The 24,791-nt window shown below is 43.4% G+C and overlaps 1 protein-coding gene across 2 annotated transcripts in view; it reads left to right on the forward strand.

Moving 5' to 3' along the window:
* The window catches only part of LOC142103467 (inter-alpha-trypsin inhibitor-like), a 108,329-nt gene that overhangs the window by 52,865 nt on the left and 30,673 nt on the right, over positions 1-24,791 (forward strand). The window contains exon 1 of one of the 2 annotated variants that reach the window (XM_075187528.1): positions 3,517-3,587. The exons of the other annotated variant lie outside the window; for it this stretch is intronic. The gene's annotated coding sequence lies outside the window, so the exon portion shown is untranslated. Of the gene's footprint in view, positions 1-3,516; positions 3,588-24,791 lie in introns of those variants that run through there. 2 annotated transcript variants of the gene reach the window in all.

Here is a 24,791-nt window from a genome sequence, read left to right on the forward strand (position 1 = left end):
AGGCAGCATTGTCATGTATTTGATAGGGATAAGAAGGGGTTGTAGAGAAGACTAGAACTGTATAAAATTATAGCAACTCCCCTTATGTGATGGTCATGCCCACTCTGGTGGCATGGAAACCCCTCTCTACAAATCCTGCATTTGTTCCTGAATAATAAATGCAGAATTTGTATTCAAAGTCAAGTGGGGTTTATTTACTAGACGGCAGTTCCAAAGAACCGCTGATTACCAGCACTTTGAAGTCATTTTCTTCAAACAGCATTTTTATTAAAAGCAAAACCCAATGGGCTTTGTCTTTAAGAAAGTTGACTTTTAACAAAATGACTTCAAGTGCTGGTAATCAGCGGTTCTTCAGAACCACCATTTAGTAAATAAACCCCAAGTGTGTGTCAGGGGCAGAGAAGATGATATTGGGGGGTGCAGAGGCGGTAGGCTGACATTTTGCCTAGGGTGCTGTGAAACCTGACACCAGCCCTGCCTGCGAGTGGTGGGTGCACACTGCTAAAATATAAAGGTGAAGACTGCCTGGCATCCCCTCTCACCAGTAACTGTTCTACTATACATATATATATATATATATATATACATAGTTATATGTGTTTTAATGAGTATGATTACTTTGCTCTTTAATGTCACCAGGTCAGTTTTTTAGGTACCGCTAGATTCTGTAATATGTCCCCTTAACTGGAAGTCATTGGAGTACCCAGCCAACTGGCATGTTGTACAGAAAGCGCTCGTCAGTCCAGAGCATGATTTCTCCTAGAGGACTATAATGGGTTACATTCAGATGCCCAGATAGTGATCTGATCATGTTCTTTTGTTTGGTTAAGTGGGTGCCCATTGTTTAACATCTAGTCTGGCTAAACTCTGTAAAGTTCCTATGTGAGGTAAGTGGGAGGCTAAGTGACAGCAGATACCAATCCTGGGCACCTGCCCTGCTGAAACCACACAACCAGACTGGGTACAATCTCCCCACTAACAGGGACGGTATCAACTTGGTGTTTCGGATCCTGACGACCTGATTGAATTAAGTAGACAGAAATGAGGGCCAGATGGTACCTCACCTCCTCGCAGATGTATTGGGGGATGACTTCTTGTCAATATGAGGAGATTTTATGGAAACCCCACCATGTATCAATGAACAACACCTCCAACTTATTACCTTGATCACCTGTACCATCTAGAAAAGACCTTAAACTGCATCACATGAACATAAACTCTTGAAGAACTAACATATGTGTGTCACGGTAACTAGGATTCTCGACCCACAATTCTGCCAGAAGTTGTCTTACTAACTGGAGGCGCGGAGTCTAACGGAGCGGCTGGTCTTCTTCAGTGACCCCCGAAAGAGGGTAAGGGTTTAGCGACTTCCACTGCGCAGGTCGCGGCCCTCAGGAGAGTGTGGCAGGATCAACGGACATACAGCTATCCAGGAAGAAGGTTGTTAACGTATAGGGCTGTCAAAGCAATGGGAAGACGATCAGATGCGCTGTGGGATGCAGGTAGTAGCACTGGAATTAGAGATGAGCGGGCTCGGATATCTGAAATCTGAGCCCACCCGAACGTTGCCGATCCGAGCCGGATCCAAGACAGATCCGGGTATTCCCGCCAATTGCAAAACTAAAACCGAGGCTCTGAGTCATAATCCCGCTGTCGGATCTCACGATACTCGGATCCTATAAATTCCCCGCTAGCCGCCGCCATCTTCACTCGGGCATTGATCAGGTTAGAGGGAGGTTGTGTTAGGTGGTCCTCTGTCCTGGTAGATCTCGTGCTGTGCTGTGCTGGGGAAATAACAATGCCCTTAAAAGGACACAGCACAGCACAGCACAACACAGCACAGCACCAATCCTGCAGTATAAGTCCATTGGTACTGCAATATTACAAAGTTCACTGATTCTGCAGAATAGACTGGGAATTAGTGGAAATTAATGTTATTGAGGTTAATAATAGCGTAGGAGTGAAAATAAACCAAAAAACTTGATTTTAACACTTTTTATGTTTTTTTCAAAATAAATCCGAATCCAAAACCTTAAATCCGAACCAAAACCTTTCGTCAGATGTTTTGCGAAACAAATCCAAACCCAAAACCTCAAGCAAATTCGAATCCAAAACATAAAACACGAGACATCAAAAGTGGCCGGTGCACCTCCCTAACTGGAATCGTGAAGATGGTCTACGGACAACAGGTAAGGTGAGAGGAATTGTTGCGAGGCTCTGCGGGTTGCGGGTAGTGGCACCAGAGCTGTAGAGATGATCTGCGGATAACAGATAAGGTGAGAGATGTTGTGATGCTCTGCGGGTTGCAGGTAGTAGCACCACGGACATGGAGGTGAGGTTTCCGGGCAGCAAGTGAGGTAACAGGAGACGCTGCGATGAACTGCGGATTGCAGATATTACCACAGACGTGGAGATGAGGTTTCCGGCCAGCAGGTGAAGTAACAGGTAAATGGAACCAGGAGATGATTCCCTCACAGCTACCTCAGCAGAGTGAACAGACATTGGGAGTAAGTCACAGATGCCTTAAATAGGGGGAAGCAGACAGAGGACCAATGAGAAGCGAGAAAAGATTTTAAAAGCTCGTTCCGGTCTGCACATGCGCAGAACCATATCTAAGATGGTGGACGGCCGCGACGCTGCACGGACGCCGGCAGAGGGGTGAGTGAACCGTTCTAGGTTTAGAGACCTGGTGAGTGATAATGTGAACTGAAAAATTTTTAACCAGTAATTTTGTTTTCATCTTGATCCACTCCTGTCCCAAACCAACACCCCTCTGGGCAACTTGAACTAATTTACTTACATAATGTAGAAATAATATGCTCCGAAGAGGGTTAAATCTCTAGGTAATTCAGACGTTAGCCCCATTTTCTTCAAGTAATGGTCTATTTGAGTAAAGCCTGACTCCAGCTGGTCCCATCAGCTTCCCGGTTCTGAAACCTCCAGTGTGAATGCCTGGGGATGAATCCCTCGTTGAAGCTAAGATTAGCAGTTAGAAAAAAATCTGTTTCAGCAGTCTGAGTTTTTTCCAGCATCTGAGAACAAGGACAGGGTGTTATGTTCATGGTGATAATTAGTACCATGGGGCTTTGCTAGGGACTCCAGGACCCACTGTTTAGCCCCATGTGTTTATGCGTAGCTTTCTTGTAGCAACTCATGAACAGGGGAAGTTGTAAGCCTCCCTTTTCTTATCATCTACGCAAAATATCTTGATGAAATCAAAGTTTTCTCCACCACTACCCAGGGCCGGTTACCTAAAGCTGCCTAGGATGCCGGACTCTGGGGGGGCCACACTGTGGCCGGGTACCCACAATAACAATGTCTTTGAATGAGACATTGTTAGTTCAGCCCGCCTGCTCTTTCCTCATGATGCTGTGCTTAATTGTAAAGAAAGGCTGTGCGGTCATATCTCCACTCCCTCCGCCACATAGCAGTGTTGTGAAATCATGACGCAGTTACATAACAGAACCCCACTGTGTGTGCTGACTCCAATCGGCACATACACAGTGGGGAGAGATGCCAGGGGTGATGACATCATCATCACTACAGAAAGTATACACTACACTACAGGAAAGGACTCTATACTACAGGTACGTTCCCTACATTGCAGACAAAGAATTGGATCCAGGATACAAGGATTTGATAAGTATCAATGATAATAATATATATCTATAACACTATATGTGTTTGTAATGTTGATTTAACTATTTATATACATATTACTTCGTAGCTATTGTTTGATATCTGTTATGGTTAAATCAATATTATAAATACTAATTCTTATTAAAGATACATATGTAAAGAAAATAGTGCAAAGATGGTGTAAGGAATAATGGTGGTAAACCTAGGGTTAATGTTATATTGATGTACTATGTTATGTTGAACAATGTTATGATATTTGTGTGAACTGTCAATGCAGGTTTTTTTTATTTGAATACATACATATGTTGTGAGTATTGATGATTTATAATGAATATATATTGTGATTAACAGTGGTTATTGGATAAATAATTCTGTAAAGCTTAAGTGTTATTTAGTGTGGTGGAAAGACTGAGTAAAATTGTTTAAGGAAGAGTGCATAAAAGTGCAAAGTTTAGTGCGCATGCTCGGTTCCCGGGTCAGTTTACTTTCGCGAACGCAAAAACTGTATGGCCGCGATCGCAAAACCCATTTGCGACAAGCTACGAGTTCTGGGCGGGAACAGGGAGGTTCTGGGGCGTGGTGACGTAGTCATTTTCTCATAGGGGCGTTCCCGTCTAACTACGTCCAAGTCATACTGGTGCGAACGCAGCTGATCGCGTTTGTGGTGCACCTGCCAAGGGTCTAGTTTATCTCTCAGATCTAAACCACGAGCACACACAACTTATCCGAAGGAACGGCCATGTGATCAGGACGCATGCAGACCCTCACCTGCATACTCTCTGCTAATTAACCACTGCTATAAAGCTCGGCGTAGATGATGTGCCCTGTTCACTGCTGATTCATTTACTGGTATGTTTGCATGATATATTTTAAGATATTACTATGGTTTCTTTGGTTGATTTGTTTTAACATTTTATTGTTTGAATTGTTTTGGACTTTTTTGTTATTTTGGGTGTTATACTTTGTTTCAGATAATAGTTACAGATAATAGTTTGCTTGTATTGGGCTGTGTAGTACTTTGTAGATTATTTTTATCTTTTGTTTACTTTTTTTTATCTTTTTTAGTTTCCCATTGACAATTGTTTGCAAGTGACCAAGATAATCCTGCTCCATTTTGAGGTAAGTAACATGGGTCTAGGTCTGCAACCTGACATAGCATAGAAGCAGATGGAATAACTTCTTATTCACCCTCTGACAATTTTTGTTTTGTTTTTTTAGCCACATTATGAGTTTGGCCAACCCACTTGTTGGTGTAAGTATATTGTCAATGTTTCCTGTGCAAATAGGAGTGACATTTCCCAAACTATGAGTTAATTGTATTTTTTTTCACATCCTTCTCTTTTCAAATATAGCGTTTCTTAGAAATGGCCGAGGCACATGTGGCAGCACAGGAGGGCAACCAGCATCGCCGCCCCCAAAATCAGCAAGTAACCCATCGTCGCCGACCCAGGGAGCGTGTGTTCAGGCCACGTGTCAGCCTCTTTGGCATGTCTGATGCTGAGGTGGTGCGGCGTTATCGGCTCCCGCCTCGTGTCATCCTGGACACCCTGAGCATAGTGCAGATTGACCTGGAGCCCAAGCGCAACAGCCCAACAGCAATACCGCCATTGACTAAACTGTTGGCGGTATTGCACTTTTGCGCGACAGGGTCATTTCAGACCACTGTGGGAGTCGCTTCAGGGATGTCCCAGAAGTCCTTCAGTCGTGTGCTAAAGGTTGTTCTGGAGGCGTTTGTGTCGCGTCTAAGGCAATTCATACATCTGCCACTCGATGAGGAGTCCCTGGTGCAGATAAAACGGCAGTTTTCCCACATAGCCGGTTTCCCGCATGTCATAGGGGCAGTCGATGGGACTCATGTAGCCTTGGTCCCCTCCGGTGGGAATGCTGCTAATTTTTTAAATCGCAAGCATTTCCATTCTATAAATGTCCAAGCTATATGTGACGCCTCTCTCCAGATTCGTAACCTGGTAGCTATGTGGCCAGGGAGTACACATGACTTCTTTGCCTTCCGGCAATCAGGGATGTGGGAAAGATTGGAACTGAGGCAAGGTGGTGCAAGGCCGAATGGTGATGCGTGGCTGTTAGGTATTTTTATTATTTAACAAACATGTCACGTATGTAGTAGTTTAAAGTGGAAATAGTAATGTCTTAAGTTTGGTAGCTAAGTAGATATATTACAAAGGCACATTGCAATATCATTCAAAGGTACATTTAATTGTGATGTTTACCTTAAAATCCAACATGGACAGCTGCCCATATGAAAAGTTGCTCAAAAACTTAAACCTTGGTTACAAATACATTGAATATGTTATGTGTCTGATTGCTTCTTTTGCCATTATTTCTCATCCATGTTGCCTGTCTTGTTGGCATAGATATAGTTATTTGTGTCTACAATTATGACACTCGCTCATATTTTTAAACTTTCTCCTTCTTGTCACCCCTTGTAGGAGAACGCATACTCTTTTCGCCCTTGGCTCCTCACTCCTCTATTAAACCCACGTACGGAGCAGGAGGTAGCATACAACTCCGCACATACAGCCACTAGATCGGTTGTGGAGCAGCATTTGGTCTTTTAAAGGCCAGATTCCGGTGCCTAGATCGGTCTGGTGGTGCTCTAATGTGCGCTACATCCACTGTGTGTGATATCATAGCTCTGTGCGTGGTGTTACATCGCCATTAGGAGTGGGGATCCTTGGGTGGAGGAGGCCGAGGTTGCTGTCCATGAGGTGTTAGATGCTGACCCCAGCCCTCCAGAATCAGTTGATACTGTGTCTTTCAAGCAATATGTCCTGGACACCTACTTCTCTTGTGTTTTTGTAATGTATTTTAAAAATACAACATACATAGCTAATAAGTTTATAATTATACAATTTATTTACACAACAAAAACACATCAAACAAACAATTTTATTTTTTTAAGGGCCTCTTTGCTGGTATAATGGTTGCATCACATGGAGGATGAGTCCGGCTTCTGGTAACCCGTGATATAGAAGGCAACAGTGGGGAGGAAGCAGAGGCCAGTGGAGCAGCAGTGAGTGACTGTGCAGCAGCTGACCATTGGGGGGCATGGGGGGCATGGGGTGCACGGGGGGCAGATGGGGCAGATATGGCAAATGGGGCAGAGATGGCAAATGGGGCAGAGATGGCAGATGGGGCAGATATGGCAGATGGGGCAGAGATGGCAGATGGGGCAGAGATGGCAGAGATGGCAGATGGGGCAGAGATGGCAGATGGAGCAGAGATGGCAGATGGGGCAGAGATGGCAGATGGGCAGATGGTGGTAAATAATAGTTGTATTGCTGATTAGAATGGGAATATGGTTCAATGTCAACATATGGGTTGGTTTGAAAATGATGGTGATGCATTTGGGGTCTTAGACTAGAACCAATAGAACCTTGAGAGTGGAGTTGTTCAATATGTGAAGACGGGTGCGCGCGATAAGGCTACTTGTGGAACGATCATCGGGTGAAGTGTAGTATGATTGATACATGGGACTAAGAGATGGAGAGAAAGAAGTAGGAGAAGATTCCTGTGATATGCGTGATTGTGGATTGGTGATATACACTGCAATAAGGTCATTGAGACGGGTAAGGGTAGTGTTGATAGATGAAAGGTTTAAGTCCATAGTGCTCTCTATACGGGTGAGGCTACTGTGTAAAGTATGCTCCATACGGGTGAGGGTTGTGGCAATATCTGTGGTATTGGACTGAATAGTGGCATTTGTGTCTCTAATACTGTGATAGCAGGCGTGCAGTGATTCCCGTTCACTGACTTCTGGCTCCTCACTCATCTGATGCTCTTCCACATCACGTGGCTCCTCCACCAGCTCATCCTCTGAAATTTCTTCCGCTGTATTGGGCCCTACAAGGGGAAAAAATGAAATAAATAATGCCGTCCTTAGGTAATTAGTGTGAATTGATATATTTATATATATGTGTGTGTATATACCTGTAGCTGTGATAGGCTCGATTGCGGCTGGGCTACGTCCGGTGTCAATGTGGCCCACACCTTGAACCATCTCCGCATCCAAAGAGGCCAATGCCCTGGTCTCCAATGGAGTCAATTCCAGCGTTGCTGGAGGTCCACCACCTGTCATTCTTGCATGTCTTCTGTGTTCAGAAATTTTATCTTTTAGGCGGTGTTTAAAGTCTTGCCACCTGTGTGCAAAATATACACATTAGCAGGATAATATTATCCACAAAATCTGGACACATTTAACCAATTTTTGTACGCTTAAATATTTACCTTTTCTGGACCTCATTAACCTTGCGTCTGATTGGAGCCACGGCATTGACCTCATTTGTAATTTCTTCCCATATTCTTGCTTTTGATGTTGCAGAGAGTGGACGCGGAGTGGAGTGGAGCCTATCAACAGCCAATTCGACCAAAATGTCGATTTCATTTTTTGAGAAATTAGGCTGGCGTGTTTTTTTAGCAGCAGCAGCAGCAGATGATGAGCCGGATGGCCCCTAGAGGGTGAGATTCTCCTTGGCTAAATTTTGCAGAAAGTTAATGTATACAAAACAATATAATAGTAATATAATACTTTGTATTACTTGTGTCTCCCCCTTCCCTTTAGGTTGTAAGCTCTCATGCGCATGGCCCTCTTTTGTTGTGTGCTCCTTCTACAGTACCTTCACCCTCTTGTCCTTTTTCGATAGGCCTGTTTTCCCTGTTTTCTTAAGCTTAGGCCTTCTTCTTGCTGATTTCTACCATCACTATCTGTCAGAGATAATCTGATTTGTGTTTCAACAAAAGAATATATAGTTATACTATAATTTACACCTATCATATAACAATTGGATGAGAAAGTATTTAGACGTATCCTGATCCTTTTGAGTCTCCTGGATGCAATGGACAAGTGGAAGAAGTCTGATTCAACAATTGAGAGATACACCAATGATGTTACTATGCACTAAACAGCGTAATGCACGTAATGCAAGTATGTGCCGGCTTGTACGGACGTGAACAGCTAGATTAGGAAGACTTGCGCCGCAAGTCATGAAGCTGCGTATGTGAGAATACGCAGCTTAATTAGTGCACGTACGTACACTGCGCTCATTTTGCGTCCCGTAATGACTCAGGCCCTAAGAGTATAGCGTGCGCAACAAAGGTGCAAGTATGGTTCTTTTACAGAAAGTCTGGAAACAATGGGGGAAGAGGTGGCTAGAGAATGCAAAGTGAGAGGGGCTAAAGAAAATGGGCGGATGGGAAAGGGAGGGTTACATTCAGAAATCTTCACAAGTTACATACTATTTGTGACTGGATCACTCACAATTAACTTATGGTATACATTTATTTAAAGGAAATAGCGCAGGGAACATATTTATATAATTGCAAATGTATTTACTTTTGATATTGTGGGTATGTTGGTAAAAGAGATGTCTTTATTTCTGAGACCAGGGAAAGAAATTCATTTGTTTTAGCCTTGCTTTAGGAATGCATGATTTCTGAAGTATATACAGTATCTGATGCAATAAGCCTTTGTGGAGGAAGTCTTTTGTGTATCGTAATGTGGGTGAATGACTTGTTTGGGGTTGTGTGACTTTCTTTGGGAATGTGTATTCTGCAGCTGTCTGAAGAAAGGAACCATGTTAATCTCATGTTAATTAGACCATCTGATGTGTGAAAGTCCAGCACCTGAAGGCAAAGGAAGGTTTAATTAAACTTGTTATTACATTTCCTGTGTCCAAAATAAGATGCAGGAAATCACAGCAAGTTTTAGGATATTACAGATAAGTGTAAATATTGCTAGCTTTGCATTGCATGTAAATGTTTGGGTAAACAAACTGCATCCTGATTCTAAAATAGCTCAGACCTCAGGGGGCTGGCTTACCCTTTGAGGCTGTGTCCAAATCTGTATAAAAGCACTGACCTGTATTGGAATGTGTTCTTCTTGTTCCAACTGACCTAATCACTGATACCATCAGTGTGACTGCAAATAAACATCACTTGCTTCAAAGACTTGCTTGAAAAGGTCTTCCATGCTAAAAATCCTGTAACCTACAGATTAGACCCAAAATCGAATCCGTTCCCGACTGTTTCTGAGGTTTGGACTGAGCATCCAGTACCACCGCTCTGCCCGCTACCCAGCAGCTCTGGCCAGTGTGATAGGCCAGGGGGATCCATCCACATCAACCCTGATCCGTAGGAAGAGGTCCGGAGTTCCAGCCCTGGTACACCAGTAGCGGGGTACACTCGCAGCGTCAGTTATCCAGTAGAAGCCCGGTTCTGGGTGCCAGTTAAGGAGTCCAGTGGTGGCAGCATTTGCAAGCTGCTCCTACTTCGGTTAGAGGGTGCATTTGGTATAATGAAAAGGAACAGTGACAAAGTAAGCCCAGCCGGTTCCCAGCAACAACATACAGGGTGGCATAGGCAGTCCATTCAGTCTATTCTGTCATACTATTTATTTATAAATTTAAAGGAACTACAGGTTTAAGCAACCATTTACTTTATTAGTGTTTGCACACTATTTGGCTCTCCCCTTGCTATCTTTTAGTATAATTCATTTTACATCGGCAGAGTACATTAACTCTTAAACAAAGGTAATCTAAATCACATACATACAGCATTAAGCTGTTTATTTATTAAAATTTTGTGGGCAAGAAAAAATCTGTTGTGGACAGGGACATGTGGGACAAAAACTGTTGGGCAGGGGGGCATGTGTGAATAACGCTGTCTAGCGCAGAGGACAGGTGTGCATATGAAATGATGGAATGGCGGTGGCATGTGTAATAAAGCTTGGTGGGCAGCAGGGGATATGTCAGTATGTAACAGGTGAGTCATTTTTGTTTTATTTGTTCTGAAATCTAACATTTGGAGCCTCCCCTAAAGAAATCATGTTTGCTTCTGGGCAGCAGTGAACCCTGGACAGCGTTTTGCACCAGACATCAGTACATCTGGACATCACTATATCTGGACATCAGTACATCTGGACAACATCAGTACATCTGGACAACATCAGTGCATCGTGACATCAGTGCATCTGGACATCAGTGCATCTGGACATCAGTGCATCGTGACATCAGTGCATCTGGACATCAGTGCATCTGGACATCAGTGCATCTGGACATCAGTGCATCTGGACAACATCAGTACATCTGGACATCAGTGCATCTGGACTACATCAGTACATTAGTGCATCTGGACAACATCAGTGCATCTTGACATCAGTGCATCTGGACATCCGTGCCTTACCAGTCAGCCAGGAGGAGGTAAGAATTATTATTTTTATATTACAAACGTCAAGTATGTGAGGGGCTAGGAAGTGAGAACTGGGGGAGGAGGGGTGATAGGCTGAAGTAATGCCTAGGGCACTGAGAAACCTTGCTGCTGTCCTCCCACTACCTCTTTCCCTTTCCATTTGGGAAGGTTGTCAGGCAAGATGCTTGTTAAAAGCCTTCAAGCACTGTCCACAAACAGAGCTAATTTGTGCAGTGTTCAGGTTGGACCCAATAAATACAGCCAAAGTCTCCATACAAAGAACAAAGATTAGAGACAACATTGTCTTGGATCATTTTCTAATAAAAAGAATTAGACAGTGTCATATGCACACTGTTTACTAGTCATATAAAACTGCAAATATGTATTTGTGATTTAGTTCCTTGCATCAAGTTAATACAAGGAACTATCCTTGTATTAACTTGATGTGTCCAGCCATGGGTTAAAAGCCCCAGACACGTGGCTACAGACGGGTGCCCAGTACCAATTTTCAAAAGAGAGTCCCATATGGATGAAAGCACTTAAACGCATGCATGGGGAGTTAACCTGCCACATTCCAGGCTGACCAATGAGGGACGAAGGGGAGTGTCTGGAGTTGTAATATAAGTTCTAGCATGTCACATGCCCTTTCTCATTCACTGCTCGAGATCCCAGGAGAAGAGCTACTGTGAAGGATAAGTATATAATCAGTTATAAGCTTGTTGTTGCTGTATTCACTTGTCTGCTCCCCACTCTGCCCTTTATTCTACCTCCTCCAACCCATCCTTAGCCCTGCAGCTAGCCTCCGATCTGTCACTCACCGGACCGTGAGTGCCTCTTCACTGGTGCGTGGCTCTCCAGTATTCCTGCCGGCACCTATCCTGAACCGTGGCCGCCCGCCATCCTGATGGTCTGCGCATGCGCAGTTCCTAAGAACTCTTCTGACCTTTGCTTTTAGTTAATTGGTTGATCAGGCAACGCTCCCTATTTAAAGCACCTGTGTTCATTACCTCGTTGCCTGATCTTGCAGTCTCATTCCCTGTGAGTCTCTGAAGGTGTTCCTGTGTACTTCTCTGTGTCTTCAGCTTCCTGCTGATTCCTGCTCAACTCATTGCCGGTTTCCAGACCGCTACAAGTCTCCCGTGTTCTACTAGTGTCTTCAGTTCTCTGCTGATTCCTGCTCTAATCATCTGCGGCTTCCAGTCCGCTATTACCTCCAGTGTTCTACTCGTGTTCACTATCTCCAGTGATTCCTGCATTGCTCATCGTTGTTCTACCCGTGTCAAGTTCTCTGCCTGTGTACTGACCCGGACCCTGATTACCGCTACCACTCACCTGTGGTTTCTTTACTCGTGCTGGCGTGCAGCCGCTCAGCTGTTCCTGTATCCTCTCGTGGACAGCCTGCTCAGCTGAACTGCGGTGTGCTTACTTTCTATTGACTGTATTCGTTTACTGCATATCCGCTTGGACTGTTCTCCACTTACCCACGGAATCCTCTATCTCCCTGAGACTGTGTTATTACTCCGCATATCTGCTGGGAAGTTTACCTCTTTGTTCAGTCGTGAGATACATATGCTAATTGACCTTCTGCTATTAGCCTGGATTCCAGTAGTGAATTCGTCTCTGTCAAGCAGCGCCTGCCACACCAACATAGACTTGTGCATATTGTTTGGGATCAAGTTCCTTGTGCTCTCAGTGTCTACATTCTATGTTTCCACTCATCGACACCTGTACCTATCCCCACCTATAGCAGTGGTACAACTTGCTGTACGCAGACCACTGACTCCCAGTTACCTACCTGCACCAGTAACAAGTCCTCTCACCAGAAGCAGTGGTACAACTTGCTGTACGCAGACCACTGACTCCCAGTTACCTACCTGCACCAGTAACAAGTCCTCTCACCAGAAGCAGTGGTACAACTTGCTGTACGCAGACCACTGACTCCCAGTTACCTACCTGCACCAGTAACAAGTCCTCTCACCATAAGCAGTGGTACAACTTGCTGTACGCAGACCACTGACTTCCCTGTTACCTTCCTGCACTTCTTCACGTCCATCAAGATCCTCGTGTTCATATCTACCTAATCATTAACCAGATTGCTGCTAGTCATTGACTTTTCTATTTGCATCCTCTCACCATCTGCTGAGTCATATGTTCCGCTAGTCATTCCGCTACCAGAGGACCACTGTGTAACCCACACTACTCTGGTAAGATCATCATCTGGTGATATCCTGGGCAAAGACTCCTAGTGCCCGTGACACGATCCCTCTGCATTTGAGCCCCAACCCTCTCCACCCCATCGGCACCACCACAGTTCCACGCTTTCCCAGTCCCCCTCAGCCCCACTCAGTTATTCAGCACGCCCCATCCCAAGCATTCCGTTTTGCGCCTGGTTAGACTCCTGGACCCTTCCTCTTCCCCGTGCATCTTCCCAATGTAGTTTTGCAGAGTGGCGCTAGCAAAGCCCCTTCCTCCCCCTGCTGGCTCTCCAACAGTATCTCCAGGCCTGAGGTCCAATTACCTGCCTCGGCTTGGCCGGACAGGAAGATGTCCGGAGGCTGTGCGCATGCGCAGAACCCGCGCTCCAGAACAGGCATCAGTGATGCCCCATTCTGGGTCCTGCAGCAATACCCGAGTTCGCAGGGGTAGGGGCATAACCTCAACCCGCCAGGTTGCCCTTCAAGCCCACGGACAGGGACCCAGAACTCTTCAAGTAGGACAGGCATCAGGGCTGCACCACTCTTGCCCAGCAGGGGGACATTAGACACGGCAAGTATAGGATGCCAACCAGTCATTACTGACATTAATCCCTCCACTTCCAGTGTCCAGGAGTGACATTTTTTGTCCAGCCCCACATCAGCTTTATTTCTCTTCTAGCCCCTTTTTGGCTAACAATCCCAGAGGTTCTGACTTGGGGACGCAGCTCCATAGAACCCCGCCTGCGGCGCACCGATCCATTTACCAACAGCAGCCCCTCTGTGATAGAAATCGCACCCGCAATAGACCTTATTCTCAGGTTACGAAAAGATTGGACATATATCAGAGTTAATTGGCTGACCGTCAGCTTGGTATGATCCACGCTTGTGCTCCGACTCCAGTGGAGATCTGAAATCCCCTTGAAGGTAATGGGAAGAGTAGTCAAGAAGTTTAATCGGGGAGTGAGAGTACACGTTCAGCGGTTGGGTGGCTCCGTTATATTACACCCCTTGTTAGTTATAAATCAGACCCATTTATTTCGCAGGGATGGGGTTCACCTCACGGACAAGGGCTTAGTTATTTTTATTCAGTGGAGTTATAGTCATTTAGCGGATTTATGCGTTGTTTAGGTTGTGGCGGGCTAATAGTCCGCTAAGGGACAGTCAGCATGGCCGGAAGTCACTGTGGGCAGCGGCTGATCGTTACAGCGCTATCGCTGATTGATTGCAGGTGCTACCCCCTTCTAGGAAGGTGACTCCTGGTCCTTTTTGGTGAGGATCCCTTGGTCCCTTTCTGAGGGGTAGGCCGGTAGCCATACATGCTTGGTTCCAAATATCAGTTTGATTTAGCTGCCTCACAGTGCACTTCCACCTATTCAAATTAATTATTTAATAAACTGTGACCTTCGTTAGCCCCTTTCATAAGTCTCAGTGTGGTTATTCTTTAGATAAGTTAAGTAAGTGGTTTATGGTTTAGGAGGTTATTGTTAAGAGAGTGAAACACTTCCAGGTTATTCAGTTTAATAGCATGAGTCGTACAACTGAGGTATTTGCCTCAATAACATCATGGAATTTAGGACATGTCAATGGGGGGGACTCATGTTTGGTGAGTAAATGAAGGGAAACTTATGATCTGTTTTGTGGAGGTAAAATCATCTTTGTAAAACACTCCAGTGAGAAGTTACCTAACTTGAAAGGTGTTTGCACAGAGGTCATAACTGATTTGCATTTACACAGACTTTCTAAGTCTGACATCACAGCGGGAGAGGGGCTGCAGCATCTTTATAATGTCCTGTAACTCTAAGATTCTGTTCACTTTTGGGGAGTCAGTGTCATATTTAAGGGGCTCACTTTGTTCTGCTTCTCCCAGCAAACAGAAACTTAATCATTCGAAAGTTTATCATTTCTGTTTTATTCCTTTTTTATTTACAAAATAACTATTGTATTTGTATGTAATTTTGTTAATTGTTTTTTATCATAAGCATTGGGTTTATTCTCCATAATAATGTCACTTAATATGTTCATGTCACATGTCAGATGTAGCTCGGTGTTAGAACGCTGCATAACTGAAACAGAGGAGGTCATTTGCTCTATGAAAACTCTGACAAAAGTAAGCTGTGATAGATTAGTTTAAAGGGAGAAGCGAAGGCTTCCTGATTAAGTGTCAGCTCTTCACACAAAGCTTTGGTGGTGGCATTATTGGTGAGACAGAGTTAGTGTGTAGCATCTCCTGTGCATAGCGAGACGCTTCCTGAGGTTTCCAGAAATAATTGTCAGTCACCTCTTTGCTGCCCTCTAGTGTACAGAGTCTAACTGCTAAATACGAGAGAGCAGGATGAAGGTTTGAAATATTTTTTCTTACTGTTTTCTGCAATCTTTGATTTAACACATGAAAAAAATGCTTATTATTAACTAATTTAATTTACTAGAGAATTTCACTTAGCTTTCCTTTATCAGTTACTGACATGTCCAAGCATGAAACACATCTGAGGATATGGAGTGAGCCAGAGAGCCCTGTGGTGACATATTGCTATCAGAGTGAAAAACAGATATTATAAGGTATTGTCTTGTAGACATGAAATTCTCTTCACTAGGACCAGATAAAGACAATTCGGATTTATGTTTTTAATTATATTTTATAGTTTGGGTTGGTGCTCTCAAAAACCCAAAAGTGCGTCAAAAACATGTGGAAAACACAAAAAAAATGCAAATATGGGGTGTGAAAATGTAGGGCCTACTCAGATTAGGAAGGACCCCTCTATCCCTGACCCCAAAACGAAAAGGTCCCCTAGGGGGCAAAGATCTTCAGACTCCCCTTTACCGCAAGGCTAGGCGGATCCCTTTACCCTGGGATTGGACAGAGCTTCACCCTTGGTTCTACAACTTCTGCCTCTTTCCATGAAGAGGGTACATTTGGGGATTCAGGGAGGAAGGAACCAAATGGCTACACATCCTCCCTTAGATCTTGGAATTGGAGCCTAAAAGGGCAACCCACAACCCGACATTTGTGAAATAAAAACACACAAGTGAATGAGACATTTAGGGCCTTATACATTAAGAAATCCAAAGTAACTGCAAATTGCGTTTTTTTTTAGAGATTCGCGGGTCCGGTTCCCCGAGAACCGAACCCACCCGAACTTTGGGTATTCAAGTACCGAGCTGAGTAGCTCGGTACTCTCCCACCTGCTCTGAATCCAAATCGAGGCAGAACGTCATCGTGACGTCGTCGGATCTCGGAGCTCGGTTCTCGCGATACTTCAAGATTATAAATACACGCCTCCACAGCAATCCATCGCCATTTGACAGAGGGAGAGAGCAGGGTGTAGTCACAGGCTGATTAGACAGGAATACCGCAGTACCCTGCCTCTTTCACAAATCTGCAGAGTCAATTATCACTGGTAGCACAAAGTCAATACAATCAACCAGCCTTTCCAATATAAAAGTGGAAGCTGCTCAAATCAATTTATAGGCCATAACAGGTGCTGAAATGGAGGCTTCTGGGGTACCTCTTTGGTAAGTTAGCTCTCAATTTAAAAACACATATGTATGGCCCAAATATAGGGACTCTCATTGTTTAGAGTAGGACCATCCTATATGCAAAAGCGCCTTGGCGTGGCAGGATGGCTTAAACATACATTTGCAAATGTGTGCAACAAAGACTTTTGCATTTTTATCTACAGTAGAAATGGCAGATCTGTTGCTGGCTATAGCAGTGTGCTGGGGGAAAAAATGTTGTGTGTATGAGCCTTTCCAATATATTTCCTCCCCACTGCTTTCCCAAGTCACAATCACGGCTTTCCATGCCGTGCGGTCCAATCGCAATGCTTAAAGATACTAACTATCAGTAAACGTTGCGATTACTATTGGGCGCGCGTGTGAAAAGCTCCCTTGTTTTCGATCCCGGTATACCTGCTCCGTATACCGTCCTTCAGTTGGGCAACCTGCCTCATCAGACAGCAACTGAGACCAATCAACAATAAAACAGTGTATCTACGTCACAAAACCACACAATATACACCTTTTCTGCGCAGAAAATCAAGTTCCCAACAATAGTAATAACGCTTCAGAGGCTTTAACAAGTGATGATACTATGCATGTATAACAACTATCAAAACGATTGTTTAAACACGTGGCAAATCTACCGAAAGTTCACATACGCTTAGCAGGAAGTACACAGACGCTAAGCAATGCAATACATTAAAAAATGCAACATGACAATAAAAATAAACAGTTTTCTTTTTTGTCCCTAGATTCAAGTTAGCGCTCCTTCAGATGATGCAAAAACTGACATTCGGTTTCACAACACAGAATGATAAACAGGTTTTGAACACATTGCGTTCTTACCGGTATATGTTGCATCTCCACCCTTTGTTGCGGAACCGAAATCCGTAAACCTCTGCCGCGAGCCCCCAAATTGTTATGCACGTTTTGTCGCTATTCAATAACGATTATCGAATCTCGATTTGTGTTTCCAACGCACAAACATTTATTATCCAAAAGTAGTAGAATAATTTAAGCGAAATAAAATAAGTACAGCCGATACTTATGGCAGGCGCTCTGGATCCAGTGAACAGTCATTCAGGTCTGAAGTCTGTGGTCAAAGTAGACTGCTCACTAGATGAAGAGCTCCTGCTTATATGCAGTTAGAAATACAGTGAAACAATGCAGATGACGTGGCTTGCTTCTATTGGTCCAGGTTTCAGGAGGGTGTTGCAGATCATAGGCTAGTTCAAACCAAAATATCCAAAGGTGGGGGTCATCTCTCCAGGGGATGTGCTCTGACTTTCCCGCCAAGAATCCAGTCTCAACTAGTCTATTAGCATTTTATAGTAAGTATTACCTTAAACATTTATTCCCTAACTACGCTAACTAGAGTATGCAATATGCGATCTCTTTGGTGAAGGAACCGGACAACTGCTGATGAATAGGGGAGTAAAATGATACCAGACATGACACATTTCCTTTAACCTGAACCATATGTTTTACTAACATGCATATAACTTATAATATTAAACATGAATACTACTATATTTCAACATAAATAACTATGTGTTGCAACTACAATTAATGTGTACTATTTACAAATGTGTATGTTTGTGGGAATGTGTTTAAAAGTGTAAAAACTGTTGTTGCCACGTGTTACGGCTGGATACGCCCTTCCACGCTGTAGCGTTCTCTACGCATCTTTTCAAACAAAGACAACCAAGTTTGCTCGTTATTAATGGAAATGACTTTATCCAATTTGCTGACTTTGACAGTTCTTATCTCTATGTACTTATGTAATCTTGCTGTACGTTCTAACCCCCTATATATGGCACTGCGGCAGCTTTGTGGCACCTTAGAAATAAAAGATAATATTAATATAATCATAATAATGATAATTTCTCTGCTCTTTGCAGGAAATGGCTGATTTCTAGAGGGGGGTTCCAAATGCTGATTTTGAAAAGAGTGTGTCCAGCCCATGGCGGGGGCAGGAACAGCACCTAACAAAACATAGTCCATGTTAAGTGTGTGACTTATAGTTCAATAAAAGTTTCCTTAGTGAGCAAGACACAGTGGTTATTACACACTTCTTTACTGTAGAACTGCAGGAAACACAGATTCATACACAAACTATATACAACGAAAAATAAGATCCGCTGTATCCCTTCGCCGAATACAAACAGTAATAGGAACTACATACACTACAGTCCACCTGCTCTATTGGCAGCATCATGTGTAACACTCCTATTGGTAGGTGTTGTTAGAGTGTAGTTCAGATCGTACCTGGTCTCCAGTTGTTCTTCTTTGAATCACGACACGGCGGTGGGACAGAGAACCCTCGGGTCCCTAATACAAGTAGGACATGAGAAATTAAGTAACGTCAAATTTGTTATTCAGGAACAATATATTACTAAAATGTTTTTTGGGGGGCAAATAATGATTAGCAGCAAATACCATATAATTACAATTTTCTAGCTATGAGCAATGCTACTCACGAATACTTTACTCTTAATATAACACAAATATTTGGCAGCACGGTGGCCTAGTGGTTAGCACTTCCGCCTCACAGCATTGGGGCCATGAGTTTGATTCCTGACCATGGCCTTATCTGTGTGCAGTTTGTATATTCTCCCCATGTTTGCGTGGGTTTCCTCCGGGTGCTCTGGTTTCCTGCCACAATCCAAAAACATACTGGTAGATTAATTGACCACTATCAAAAAATTGACCCTAGTCTCTCTCTCTCTCTCTGTGTATATTAGGGAATTTAGACTGTAAGCTCCAATGGGGCAGAGACTCATGTGAGTGAGTTCTCTGTACAGCGCTGTGGAATTAGTGGCGCTATATAAATAAATGATGATGATGATGATATTTACTGCCTTTGAGTGCTATGGAAATAGCACAGGAGATTTAAACACATTTTTACATTTCTACATAACCCATATCAGATAAAACAATTACTATTTTCCTTTCTCTATGAACAATCAGTAGTCTCTGTGGTAATGAACATAGCTAGGCAATATGCATGCCAACCACAATATGGAGGATGTCTCTGAGGTGACAGTTAGTTCCAGTTATAATGGAGGTTCTGTGTGACTGAGGTAAGAGTCTCTGTCACTGGAAACATATTACACTTATCTGGTGATTAAACATAACTTTCAGCCAAATGTTAGGTACATTTCTTCTTACAAATTGGGAGGAACAAATAATACTGATATTCTGATAAATATGTGAAACTATGTGTTGCTTTCTTGTCATAGTAATTGTCACTTGCAAACAGGTAAATATATCTCACTGCCTCATCCTCTTCTGTTATCTCTTTATCAGTTTCCATTTATAATGCTATCTCTCTCACACTTTATTGTCTGTCTCAGATCTCTCTCACTGTGTCTCACCAACTCAGGTTACCACTGCTCCTCTGTCCCTCTCTCAGTTCTCCTGGTCACTGCTGCTCCTCTATCAGTTCTCCTGGTCACTGCTGCTCCTCTGTCCCTCTCTCAGTTCTCCTGGTCACTGCTGCTCCTCTGTCCCTCTATCAGTTCTCCTGGTCACTGCTGCTCCTCTGTCCCTCTATCAGTTCTCCTGGTCACTGCTGCTCCACTGTCCTTCTATCAGTTCTCCTGGTCACTGCTGCTCCTCTGTCCCTCTCTCAGTTCTCCTGGTCACTGCTGCTCCTCTGTCCCTCTATCAGTTCTCCTGGTCACTGCTGCTCCTCGGTCCCTCTATCAGTTCTCCTGGTCACTGCTCCTCTGTCCCTCTATCAGTTCTCCTGGTCACTGCTGCTCCTCTGTCCTTCTATCAGTTCTCCTGGTCACTGCTGCTTCTCTGTCCCTCTATCAGTTCTCCTGGTCACTGCTGCTCCTCTGTCAGTTCTCCTGGTCACTGCTGCTCCTCTGTCCTTCTATCAGTTCTCCTGGTCACTGCTGCTCCTCTGTCCCTCTCTCAGTTCTCCTGGTCACTGCTGCTCCTCTATCAGTTCTCCTGGTCACTGCTGCTCCTCTGTCCCTCTATCAGTTCTCCTCGTCACTGCTGCTCCTCGATCCCTCTATCAGTTCTCCTGGTCACTGCTGCTCCTCTATCAGTTCTCCTGGTCACTGCTGCTCCTCTATCAGTTCTCCTGGTCACTGCTGCTCCTCTGTCCCTCTATCAGTTCTCCTGGTCACTGCTGCTCCTCTGTCGGTTCTCCTGGTCACTGCTGCTCCTCTGTCCCTCTATCAGTTCTCCTAGTCACTGCTGCTCCTCTGTCCCTCTATCAGTTCTCCTCGTCACTGCTGCTCCTCGGTCCCTCTATCAGTTCTCCTGGACTCTGCTGCTCCTCTGTCCCTCTATCTGTTCTCCTGGTCACTGCTGCTCCTCTGTCCCTCTATCAGTTCTCCTGGTCACTGCTGCTCCTCTGTCCCTCTATCAGTTCTCCTGGTCACTTCTGCTCCTCTGTCCCTCTATCAATTCTCCTTGTCCTGCTGCTCCTCTGTCCCTCTGTCAGTTCTCCTTGTCACTGCTGCTGTCACTCCAGTTCCTAAGCTGTCTTTATCTGTTTTCCTTTATATTCTCCTATCACCAGGCTCCTCAGCCCTCTCTCTGTTACTCTGCTTCCTTGAATCACAGTCTCCACAGTCTCATTATTTTTCCTGTCACACAAAACACAGAACCTTCCAGCAGCCTCACAGACTGGATTTATGCTGGGTACTAAAGTCTCTCCAGTATCCGCCTGTGAGACAGTCCTGTTTTACTGGGTCCTAATGCCCAACAGTTTCTGGGTATCACACATGCAACTATAGAAAGTCTACCTGTCTTGAAACAATGTTTCCTGATTGACTCAGAATGATTACACACACAATTACATATGTTGCAGAAATAATTAGCTTGAAAAATTAGTGACTCAATGATGAGATTTAATAAAGAATCCCTTATGTCTAAGTAAATATGTGACAGGATGCATACGGACTTCAACTGAGTTTATCATATGATATAGATCCAGATAGACAAGTTATTTAACCGCCCTCAAAACCCGCAAAAAGCCCTGTCAATAATATAATAATTCAAACAGGCTCTTATCATGTAGTAAAAAACCAGAAGACATATTTATATTGTAACAATGCTGTTAAACGTAATGCAAGTGTACACATCTAGGGATAGATTTACTAACGGGCAGTTTTAAAACCACCAGATTTAATAAAGCCCAAACCGCCATTAAAAATGACAGAATTGATATCTTTCAAAACCACCACTTTACAATTTTAACAATGATGAACATACCAAAAAAAATAAATATTTTGGGGGAAATGTGAATATATAATAATACTAACTGATTGTTAAAGGTGGATATAATTATTCATGTTGCACGATCTGACATTACATAGTGCCTGATTAATATAATAATTAAATATTTTGTCCCCTTAACATACGTGGATTTTTTTTTCATTATATTATTAAATTCATTTTGCCCCTTAATCAATACATACTGATTGCCCAAATAATTTAAATGTCAGTGGTGCTTTCTCTTATCTCCTGAATGGCAGCAGCAGTCTGAGCCACTCACAACCACCTCTTTTATTTTGCCCATTAGGACGGCTGTTTGGTGGCGGGTTGTTAAAATCGGGATGGTGATTTGAGAAGTGGTGGTTATGAAACCTGTCAATTCTGCCCGTTATAATGGCCAGAAAAATCTCAGAAAATCGACTGCCGTTTAGTAAATCTAACCCTATGTGTGGCTGCCAGTTCCATAATGTCTTACTCCATATAATGGCTGTGATGTCAGAGAGACAAAAGCCCTTTGGACCTGATTTATTAAGGCACGTATCTGCTGATATTGATCACTCTGTGCATGCCCAGAACTGGGACATATACAGCCATGAACGCTCCCGAACGTAAAGGGCACTTACTACAGTGTACGGTTTTGGGTGTTTCAGGAGCGGTAAGTAGACATTTACCTGCACATACGTGGGAGTCATGCACTGGCGGACTGAGGAATACACATATCTTCTAACATAAAGCAAGCGCCACCTGGGGGGATAGTCCTCGCTTACAGCTCTGGACAAACACAGCTAAACCCGCGTCATCTAATGCAAGTTTGAACCATCCTCCAGTATACAGCTACATATACTCATCTCATTATTATTATTATCTTTGATTTATAAGGCGCCACAAAGGGTCCGCAGCGCCGTACATTACATATACAGAAAAGAGATAACCAAGACACAACATGATACAAAAATATATACAGGTGACAGGGTAAAGCAAATCAGATTATATCTGACAGATAGTGGAAGGGATGGTAGAAATCAGCGAGAAGAAGGCCAAAGCTTAAGAAGACAGGAAAACAGGGCTAGGGAAGCAGCCAAGAGGTACAGAGGGTGATGGAATAGGAGAAGGAGCACACGAGGAAAGAGGGCCCTGCTCCTGAGAGCTTACATCCTAAAGGGAAGGAGGAGACACAAACAGGGTGGTACTAACTGAGGGAGAGAGCCAGGACAAGGAAGACTGATAGACTTGAATCAAGAAATGAGTCTTATGGGCACGCTTGAAGCCTTTCAGAGTATCTCATTATACACTATTATAAATGACCCTTTGAGGAAGATTACAGTGGTGTTGTGGAGCTGTTGAGAGTGATTTGTTGTGTTTAAAACAATTGTTTCCAATTCTAATAAGTCCTATTCTTAAGAGGCAACGCTTTATATTGTCATGCACTGTGTACTAGTGTGAATGGTTTAAATGTTATTTGTTGCAAATTGTGTATTCATACATTTATACCATAACAATATTCCACATTACTGATGTTTCTCTGTTTTAAAATGTTATGTGCTTGTTGAATATCTTTTCACCTGCTTGAGCACATTGGCATTGTGTTGCTTTTATGGGGTGTTTATCTAAAACTTACCTGTGTTTTCTACTCTTATATTCCGACACATTGTTTATTCTTTTTTTAAGAAGTTTATCTTTCTAAAATGCTTTATGTTAATATTTGAAATTATGTATATATATATATATATATATATATATATATATATATATATATACCTATAGGTATGTTTTAACTATTTAATGTACACACTACAACTACAAAAGTTGTAAGGCATTAGATAATTTATTTATTTGCACCCTTCATCCATCTTTCTCACATATAGCTAGTCTTGGAAAGGGAGGAGGGTGTTTGGTCCACCGTCACCGGCCCAGGGAGCGTGTCTTCACTCTTCAGGCCACGTGTCGGACGCTGAGGTGGGCCGTCGCTATTGGCTCACTCCTCGTGTCATCCTGGACACCCTACGCATTGTGCAGAGTGACCTTGAGCCAAACCCAAATAGAAATATGTACACACATGTTAAAGTTTGTTACCTCTCCAATGTCACATGTGCAATTCTAGGATGTTTTATTTTTCATAATAAGCAACTCGGACCTGATTCATTAAGTAAAGTTAGGCAAAACAAGGAGTGCATTTTCTCCTGGACAAACCATAAGTTAAAGTCTACCTGTTGTTTAATGTAGCACAGAAATAATTTTAAGGACCCCCTCAACCACAACTAATAATCTGCCATCACATTTTAAATATTCCTCCTCCAATGCAAAATAGTTTCACCAAGTTAATTCTTAATTTTGCTTTAATTTCCTTAATGAATCATGGGCTTAATAACAGTCCCACCAGGTCATGTTAGCATGTTGCGGATGTCTGTGTTCATCATGGTGAGGGAAGTGTCCAAGTCATCTTCTCCTGCGTAGTGCTTTCTAGTTGTGTGTTTGAGTACTGCAGGACCTGATATACTTAATGGAGTGTCTTCTGCCAAAAGACCTCAGCTTCCTCCTCCATCGAAGGGTCTTCCACCAACTTCTCCAACACATCCTCATCGCCCGCTGCCACTGTAAAAAGAGACAAAAGACAAATGTTTGGTTATTCACAATGAAATCGCAAACAATGTCAGTAGTTTGCTGTGTACCAAGGGTGTAAGATTATCTACAATGTTAACGTCACTGTATCAACCGGCATATATTATGGGTGGACTATTAACTATGCATCTTTCGGATCCTGAGATATGATTTTGTCAGTAAATATGTCTGTGGGCTGATTGTACACTCGTATGTGTATTCCACATTTACCCATAAGCCAAATAATGTTGGGGTGGGGGGTAATTTGTTCAAGCAAAAACATGCAAATCTGTGGAATTATGTAAAATTCTTTACAATGTACCTCTGGGAGATAAAGGTTCTAATAGGGATGGGCTGCATCCAGTATCAATGTGGACCACCCCCCTCACCATCTGCTCATCTATACAGGCCAATGCCCTG

This window comes from Mixophyes fleayi, chromosome 1 (genome assembly GCF_038048845.1).
Source record: "Mixophyes fleayi isolate aMixFle1 chromosome 1, aMixFle1.hap1, whole genome shotgun sequence".
NCBI classification, from domain to species: domain Eukaryota; kingdom Metazoa; phylum Chordata; class Amphibia; order Anura; family Limnodynastidae; genus Mixophyes; species Mixophyes fleayi.